At 40.0% G+C, this 6,735-nt stretch overlaps 1 pseudogene; it reads left to right on the top strand.

Moving 5' to 3' along the window:
* The first annotated feature begins 559 nt into the window (after positions 1–559).
* Positions 560–3,305, top strand: LOC143559856 (phenylalanine--tRNA ligase beta subunit, cytoplasmic-like; annotated as a pseudogene).
* Positions 3,306–6,735: the final 3,430 nt, after the last annotated feature.

Below are 6,735 nucleotides of genomic sequence, written 5' to 3'. Positions count from 1 at the left end.
AAAAAGCTTCTCAAAACTCAAACAATAAAGACAAGGCCAAAGAAAAGGGAAAAAACCGCCTCACACCTTATAAAGTCCAGCGCTCAACCTAGACGCTTGCGCGCCCAGGAGCAACACTGGACTTGGGGGGGCTTGTAGGGGTATGATACTAAAACCCGGTTCTACGACCCTAAATCTATTATGTTTGGCTTATTTCATTACATGGACTAATACGATGTTATTGGGCCGAGGGGGTTTTGTGGAGGTAACCCTAACTGGGCTAGGCCAATTAGGGTACCATGATGGTGGCCATGAGACTCTATATAAGGAGGTCTCCACCTCCTTATCATGGGTTATGCTCAGTAAGAGCCATCACCACTTTTTGTGTCTGTGAACAAGAGATCTTCAAGATCATCTTAGCAGTCGCCTCCACACCCCAGAGAGGCCATCGCAGGTCTCACAATTGCAGGTCTCAGGCGCAGCAGAGGAACAAGAAGATCAAGACGTGGTTCGTTCATCTCGAAAATCCGTGGAAGCATCGTCATGGATCAGGTTAGATTCGTTTCGTGTTTCGACAAAAATGCATGTAAAGCCTGAGGTATGTTTGCTTAAAGTAGCAAAAACTCTTTATTTTCATATATTTGTAGATAATTTAATCTTTGTTTTGTTTATATTATTACAGACATCTGTGATACGTCCGTTTGTCGTTAGTGCTGCTTTGAGGGGTATAACTTTCAATGAGGGGAGATATAACAACTTTATTGACCTCCAAGATAAGCTTCACCAGAATATATGCAGGTAATGTAGGAGTTCTTTTATCAAAATACATACACATACGTATGTATGTATACATAATATAACTATATATTATATGGGTTACGCAACGCTTATATTATATGGGTTGGTATTATTTCATGTTTTAGGAGAACTTTGGTTGCTATTGGAACACATGACTTGGACATAATAGACGGCCCATTCATGTATGAGGTTTGTGATTTTGCAAGTTTAGAAAGGTCATTTTGGTAATTTTCATCACTTAATAATTGATCTGTTTTTCTTTTTTATGTTCAGGCTTTGCCACCATCAGAGATAGAGTTTAAGCCGCTTAGACCATGTGTAGTGGCAACGTTGCCACCAACGTTTTGACCGAAAACGCGGGGGGTACACCGCCCCCCCTGCGTTATGGGATATGTTATTTTGGCTGCGTTGTATACAAAACGCAAGAAATGGCATACAAATCCAAAAAAATAGCTGTTGGGGCCATTTGGAGTCGTTGGGTTTTAAAAAAAAAATAAAATTATATTAATTATCCGTTGAAGATATATCCGGTGTGTGTATATATATATATATAGAGATATATACCGGTTGGTGGAGGATCGGAGTTCGTTGAACAGATGAGGATGAACAGATGAGGATGAGGATCCGGAAGCTCTTGAGGATGAGGATCGGAGTTCGTTGGTGGAGGTCTGGTGGTGGAGGTCCGGTTGGTGGAGGTCCGGTGGTGGGGATCTGATTGGAGGTCCGGTGGTGGAGATCTGATTGAGTGTTTGTGTTTGTTGTTCATATTTGATATAGGTGGGTGGATATGGTTTGAGATAGAATAGTATTATTTATGTTTTTTTATTTTTAATTTAATGTATTTTTTTTAATTTAATTTAATGTATTTTTTATTTGGAAGTTTAATGTAATTTATAATTTTATGTTAATTTATTTAAATGATTTAATATTTAAAAAAACAAATAAAATTGATAATGACTGGGCGCCACGTGGCGTATAACCCCTGGTAGTGGAGAGTTATGACTACAACTTGTTTTTGTACAAAACCATAACTCTGACTGGGCGCCACGTGGCGCATATCCCCTGATAGTGGAGCTTTATGACTACACATGGTCTTAAACAGGTAAAAAGGAGCGTATGCATTACTTGATTTGTGCATACGTTAAATTAAACTCATGTAATGTTAGAAAGTTACAAATCTTATATGTCTTCGTTTATAGGTAGAAACTTTCAAAGCTGATAAATTGATGGAGTTTTACAAGGTAACTCACGCGTATATTTTCATTTTAACGAGTGCGTGAAATTGTGAATGTGTTTATACTTTATGCATATAATCTATGTTTGCTTTATGAACTTGCAGTCTGATTTGAAATTGAATAAATTCTTACACATAATTGAAGACTCTCCTGTTTACCCTGTTATTTATGACCGAAACAGGTATTCTATTTTGATTTTAAGTATTTTTGATCATTTAATTTACAAACTACCAATTGATATGTGCAGAACCGTGTTGTCTCTTCCACCAATAATTAATGGAGCCCACTCGGCTACCTCTTTGAAGACCAAAAACGTGTTCATTGAATGCACATCAACTGATTTGACCAAAGCGAAGATTGTTTTCAACACAATGGTTACAATGTTTTCGATTTACGGTGAACACAAGTTTGAAGTTGACCCAGTTGAAGTAACATATCCAGATGGAAAATCCTATATTTGCCACGAGTTATCACCGTATGATATGAAGGTGTCTATATCACACATTAATCGTATAGCTGGCGTCTCATTAGAGGCATATAAGGTTGCTGGGTTGTTGCACAAAATGCAGTTGCATGTGAAACAATCTGTCTCAGAAGATAACGACTGCAGTTTTATTGTGTCGGTTCCACCAACCAGAAGTACGTTCTTCATGCATGTGACGTGGCAGAGGTATAAATATTATTAACTGTTATTATTATTACTACTATTACTGTAAGTGACATGAGTTTTCTGTTTTTTTGTAACAAAGGACGTGGCGATTGCTTATGGTTTTAATAACATTCAAAAGAAGATACCCGCATCTTTGAAGCCTTTGCCTCTGAATCAGTTTAGTGACTTACTTAGAACAAAGGTACATATTTTTAATCATTTCAGTTTATAGTTTTGACTCATTTACTTATAAACTAATAATAATTGTTTGTTGTATGTGCTTGATATGTTTTTATGGTTTGTTTTTCTGTTTAGATCGCACTGTGTGGTTATACGGAAGTGTTAACATGGATTTTATGCTCTTACCAGGAGAATTTCTCCATGTTGAACCGTAAAGATGATAAGAAAACTGCGGTTATTATTGGAAACCCTCGTTCTGCAGATTTTGAGGTTTGTTTATTTCCACTTTTACGCTTTTGTTTAAGAAAGTATATAATATAGTAGTTGAATGATATAGGTTGTAAGAAGCAGTCTCATGGCTGGTATACTAAAGACAGTTGCACATAATACAGATCACCCGAAACCTATCAAGGTAACCAACTTCATCTGTCATAATTTTGTCAAAAATGAAGAATGCTAAATGATCTGTTAAGTTATATGCTTATGATGTTATTTTTAATATTCCAAGTTTCCAACTGTAAGCATTTCGTTTACAGTATTATTGCATTCGTTAACATGTTTCTGTGGGCCTTTCGAGGTCCACTCAGAAACAACCTTGGCACGAATGTCCAACTTGTTTGGGTCAATACCATCGATGTTATAAACCAAAATTTAGGCAAAAGGTATCCAATTTCACTTGTTCTGCACATAGTTTATTACTCGACGTCATGGCCAAGAAAACACTGTAACTATATTCTGGTATTGCAGGGATGTTACTTAGACTGAGCGATGTTTCTGATATTGGATCTAGGTATGTTATACAATTCGGTTCATAATGATATCGCGACATGGTTAGTAATTTATATATATATGTCTATTTTTTGTTTCTTATTTGTAGGGTGCACCGAAGCGTTCTCGAATCCTTCAAATCTTAGAGAAACGCATCTTCGTTGACCATGGAAGAGCTTGCTACAAAATTTCCAACTAATCCAGGTAAATTACTTTTCCTTAGCGCCACTTAGGCGAATAAGCAGCTTTTATGCAGATCACCAAGATTACACACCCTATTTAAAAACATGTTACAAAGGATATCTGGACCGGTTCTGCTAATTGGGTCACAGGTTGTGGACGTAGAAAAAGATTACCGAGAATTGGATGAAAGAATTACTTCTGTGTTCCCGTATAACATTGAAATCAAACCTCCTAATGAAGAAAATTTGGTTAGTTGGAAACGCCAACTGGAAGAAAATTTTGTTTAATTTATTATATTAAGATAAATTTCTTATTTTTTTATTGTAAACTATACAATATATAAATTTTACTATATAAAGCACCAGTCCCATGACGAACCGAATTCCCGTTGTGTTCCGCCGTAACGCGCGGGCTCTTATACTATTTTATTGATAAAAATCCATAAAACCACATCAAACGAATTCAGATAATTCAAGAAAAATTACACAAAATCAATTATGATGTTATCCAACTTCTGTCCAAAAACCAGACAAATATAAAACGTTTCATCATCATCATCGTACTCAGTATATCCCACCAATAGCAAAGCTATGGTAGGGTCTGAGGAGGGTAAGATGTAGGCAGCCTTACCTCTACCCCATAGGGATAGAGAGGCTGCTTTCGGTGAGACCCTCGGCTCGATATAAAACGTTTAAGACCACAAAATGATGTCTGTAAACAGGCTGACCTGGTTGGGACATCGGCAGTAAATCTGTTTTACAAGACCGTTTTGACATCTTAACTAAACCCATTTGACGTGAAAACTTTTGTAGGACCTACACAAATGTTTCGGGAATGTTGAAACTTAGTTTCGTATAAAACGAATACTATTGAATCCCCGATATAAACCCTGACCTCTAACTGTGCACCTTGGACATCAACATAACCTTTGACCAAAAAAATTGCAAGCTTTACCAAATTAGACAGTGGTACTTGTTTGATGATTACAACATATTTAGGTTTCATATTTTCTTTACATTTATAAGTGTTCATACATATTTTTTTAACAACTATGTCCTTTGCAATATTGAAGAAATGATAATGACTAATCGAGCTAAGATTCGAGTCATGAGTCAAAAAGCAAAACTTTTTATACGGATTATAGTTGGGTTGACCCAAAACATGAACACCTATGTATTTTGATTCATCATTACAATCTTGTGTGTCTATGCATTTTTATGTCAACTACCTCAGTTACGTTCGTTGATTTTAAAAAAAAAAGCTTAAATACGTACATAATTGTGTTTGAAGAGGTAGGTCCCAGCAGAGCCCAGTTGGACCCGCAAGACTCACCTTAAACAGGGACGTCTGCGCAGAGACCAACTGGATCCGCAGGACCAACCATGCTCAGAGAAGTGACGTCCTTACGCGCAGTATGCAAGCTGGTCCCGCAGGAAATGCCTCCCATGGTGAAGGACTCCGCCTGTTCCCGCAGCCTCGGATACAAGCCATGAGGGAAGGCCACCCGCGCAGCATGGCTACACGCACTAGGCACTTAACTCTCCCCAGTGTCACCTGAAGGAATGAGCAAAGGCGGGAGGGGGAAAACTCCCGCCTAAATGAGCCAGTCCGTATGATGGAGGATCTTTTGTGTGATACCTGACGAGGTACAGACAAAAGATCTGACCAAGACTGCGACAGCTCACTGACAGCAGCATGGCAGACAGCACGCCACAGCACTGTGACCAATAGCCGCCGCCTACCCACCAACTCCTGCCATACCACGTGCCTAGCCTGTAGTTGGCAGAAGAGGAAGAGTGCACGACACGCCTGCTCTGTGTCAGCCGCTACCTATCCACCACTCACAGGCAGGGCACGTGCATAGGTTACAGTTGGTAGCGTGTTGGGCCGGCTAAACCCCTTGGAAACCTACCTTCGGCTATAAATACCCCAATGGTATGATCATCTTACAACATCTTATCTTATCATATATACCTGATATCTGCTCTAGCAATCTCTGAATATACTTTTATATTTAAAGAGCAATCTAGTCTGATTCTCACGCCGGAGGGTGGTCACAAGGAGGAACCCCCCCCCCTTCTCAGTGACGAGCTCACGGTGTCTGTTTTGCAGGTTATCAGAAGAACCATCTTCCAAGGGTCTAACCCCTCGTGGGAAACAGCTCTCCAACCCCCAGGTTACCAGTAATCTGCCCGGGGTCTGGTTAGTGTTTCTTCATTGGCGCCATCCGTGCATAAAGCTAGAACTACATTTTTCTCCAGTTTTTTCAAACTTCAAAGATGGTTAGAGAAATTCCGGTAACCACAACTCCAGCTACTGGGGAGAACACCGGCAACACAGTTTTTACAAACACTACCCCGGCTACCCAAGTCGGGCCAAGTGAAGCAAATTTTACGAACACTACCCCAGTTACTCAAGCTGGGGCAAGTGCAGTAAAAGATCGTCTACTGAGGTCCACTGATACCCAGTTTGAGAAACGAAGGCTCCCCCACCAAACTCTTGATGAAGTTAAGGCATGGGCGGAAACACGGCAAAAGGAATTCCAGGCTGAGTTGGACGAACGCTTGCGTTCCGTGCAACAGGCCGACGAGTTCGAATGCTTTGACTCGGAGGAATCCGACTCCGACGTAAACCCTCGCCACAGGGCGAAAGGGAAGCGTAAGGAAACGGAACCCCAACCGAAAAGGCAGTTTGGACAAGCCTTCAAACCAAAAAATACAGGTGGAAGTTCACGAGACTTCTCCAAAACGTTCAGACCGAACGTTGCAAATGCGGGAACGTCCAAATTTGCAAGGGACATTGCGGAAGCAATTGCCCCAAAAAGTGCCAAACAAATGCCCAACATAGGCACTTATGATGGTATATCTGACCCAGACGACCATTTGAACAGGTTCATAGCAGGGGCAACCGTCAGCAACTGGACGGAACCCACGTGGTGTTACA

Source organism: Bidens hawaiensis, unplaced genomic scaffold (genome assembly GCF_021521415.1).
Source record: "Bidens hawaiensis isolate Kalapana, Puna unplaced genomic scaffold, B.hawaiensis_p1.1 tig00020081_1, whole genome shotgun sequence".
Classification (NCBI taxonomy): domain Eukaryota; kingdom Viridiplantae; phylum Streptophyta; class Magnoliopsida; order Asterales; family Asteraceae; genus Bidens; species Bidens hawaiensis.
The sequence above is the reverse complement of the archived record's forward strand: the minus strand, read 5'-3'. Positions and strand labels throughout refer to the sequence as shown.